The sequence below is a fragment of the Aedes albopictus genome, chromosome 3 (assembly GCF_035046485.1).
Source record: "Aedes albopictus strain Foshan chromosome 3, AalbF5, whole genome shotgun sequence".
Classification (NCBI taxonomy): Eukaryota; Metazoa; Arthropoda; class Insecta; order Diptera; family Culicidae; genus Aedes; species Aedes albopictus.
Window position 1 is genome coordinate 174,728,556 of NC_085138.1, and position 2,671 is coordinate 174,731,226.

General features: G+C 49.6%; 1 long non-coding RNA gene across 1 annotated transcript; it reads left to right on the plus strand.

Annotated features, from left to right (window-relative positions):
* The first annotated feature begins 273 nt into the window (after positions 1–273).
* LOC134284235 (uncharacterized) lies at positions 274–716 on the plus strand. The gene is made up of 2 exons (XR_009995709.1): positions 274–506; positions 570–716. It is a non-coding gene; the product is annotated as an uncharacterized LOC134284235 (long non-coding RNA).
* Positions 717–2,671: the final 1,955 nt, after the last annotated feature.

Here is a 2,671-nt window from a genome sequence, read left to right on the forward strand (position 1 = left end):
GGCGAGCCTGCAGATTTTTCTCCATTGGCTTCCTAATAATTTACGCAAGAAAAACTTTGAAAAAAGGCATTTTTTTCAGAATTTCTTCCAAAAACCCTGAAATCCCTACAAATCATTCTAAAATTTCTAAAAATTTGCGAGAAGTCCCAAAAAACCTCACAGTCTCAAGATTTTTTTGTAAATAAAGGATTCGATATACTTTTCAGGAAATCCCTTAGCTGCATTAAGAAACTCCACAATTCCACAATTCTGCACTTATAATATGCGCTGTTACCGGTACCGTCGAGATGGGCACCCTATCCCCAAACGGTTCAACCACTTCAGTGACAAGCCGTCACTATTGATATGACATCAAGGGAAAGGGGTAAAAACAAAACGAAAAACTACAGAGACAGAACGTGAATTTTGCTACTCATGCTATTACTTATTATAGTTGATTATTCTACCTTAAAATTACGTATTTGTGCTTAAGACTAGTGTTGTTTCCAGCTTACAAACTAGTGAAGGTAAAACTATTGAATTACATGCAAAACTGTATACTAAATGTTAAAATTATCTAAACTAATTAGGCACTAAAAACTAACCTAAAACCGAGTTGGACAGTGCAATCGAAGGGTCCAGAACTATAAGGGACACTGAAAAGTAAGACAATTAGTAATAATAATGAAACATTGAACTAAAATTAACTATATTTACAGTTTTAAAGCGATAATAAATCGTCTACGAAAATCAGTGGTCGCCCTTTCATTCCTGTCGCAACAGTTCTTTAAAATTTTCACCCGAGATGAGTCATCATCCCGCCACTAGCAACAAGTATGGATGCGGTGGATGTGACCGGCCGGACGAAGCGGACGACCTGGTCCAATGCGACGTCTGAGATGCGTGGTGGCACTTCAGTTGTGCCGGCGTTACGGGATCAATTACCGATCGTTCGTGGATGTGCACCCGCTGTAAACGCACCTCCCGCGCTTCCTCCAGAGCCAGTGTCACGAGTCGATCGTCTTCGCAACTAGCGGAGAGTATGGCACGTCTGCGCGAACGCCAAGAGCTGCAGAAACGGCGCACAGAGGTTGAGCTGGAAAAGAAATTCCTCGAGGAGCAACGAGAATTGCTGGAAGCTTCGATTGCCGCCGAAGTAGAGAGAAGAAGCCAGGTGAGTCGAACGGATAGCCGAAGGAGAGTCCAAGATTGGATCGAGAGCAGCGCGGACCAGACAACGAGCGCGGCTGAGAGAAATCACCAGCCAGCAGCTTCAGTGGTTCAGCAGCACGACACTCATCCACGTCAGGGGAACTCGGATGCCGCAGCAGCGGCAGATAATTTGGACATTCAACTGCACAGCTCCCCTCTTCGCGATCGGACAATCCCTGCTTTCGAGGCCACGGGAGACTTTAGCGATCTTCAACCACTGCCGGAGGTAATCAGTCAACACAATGCCAAGGATCTAATCCGTGAATTACGTGTGCGACTGGAGCGCTGCTTAATGCAGTCGGAGCCAACATCGCCTCAATTGGCGGATCTGCAGCAACAGCTGCAGCTGTGCAGAGAAGAGATAGAAGGAATGCATTCTACTGTGTACCGTTTAACGACGGTGTCGATGCCAGCGGCCCAAACAGACAACATAGGAACAACGGTAGGCAGTAAAGACGAGCTCGTACAACCGGTAGCCAAACCGCTAGGTGCTATCCCAAAGCACCGACCGAACGAGTTCCTTCAAGGTAAGTGTCATGCCTCCGAAAACCAAATCGAAATAAACAATATCTCTCAACCGAAATCACATCCAATCATGCAAATTCCCCCTCAAGAGCAGCAGCGTATAGCCCACGTGCGCTCTAATGCAATAAATAACGAGCAACCGACTGTTACCCAACACACTCCTTTCCCCCCTGCAATAACCCAAGTACCACACCTACGACAGTATGCTTTCGGGTACCAACCCCCAGTGCAACAAGAGTTAGTGCTTCCGCCCCCAGTGCAGCAGCCAACAGTGCAGCAATCAGCTATGCAGCAGCCTCCAGTGCAGCAGCATGCAGAGAGTCAGCATCCAGTGCAGCAGCCACCAGTACAGGAGCCGTTGTTGCAGTCACGTACGGGGCAGCAATCCGCGATGCAGGAGCCACCGGTGCAGCAGTACATAGCGCAACAGCTTCCAGTGCAGCAGCCTTCGGAGCGACAACCCGCGATGCAGCAGCCGTCAGTGCAGCAGCTAATCGAGTGTCAGCGTCCAGTGCAGCAGCAGGAGCCTTTGGTGCAGCCGCGTATAGTGCAGCAGTCTCAAGTGCAGCAGTATCCAGCGCAACCGTTTCCAGTGCAGCAGCCTTCGGAGCGGCAATCCACGATGCAGCAGCCGTCAGTGCAGCAGCATATCGAATGTCCGCGTCCAGTGCAGCAGCCTTTGGTGCAGCCGCGTATAGTACAGCAGCCTCAAGTTCGTCAGTATCAAGTCCCTCAGTATTCAGAGCAGCAGCCTTCGGTGCAGCAGTCTGCGATGCAGCAGCCGTCAGTGCAGGAGCATGTAGAACGTCATCATCCAGTGCCACAGCCATCAGTGCAGCGAGGTGAAATCCAACGGCCAATGCAGCTGGCTTCAGCGCAGCAACCGTCAGTGCAGCCACCGTCAATGCAGCAGCCGCTGATGCAGCCATCTTCACTTCAACAGCAGTCAGGGCGT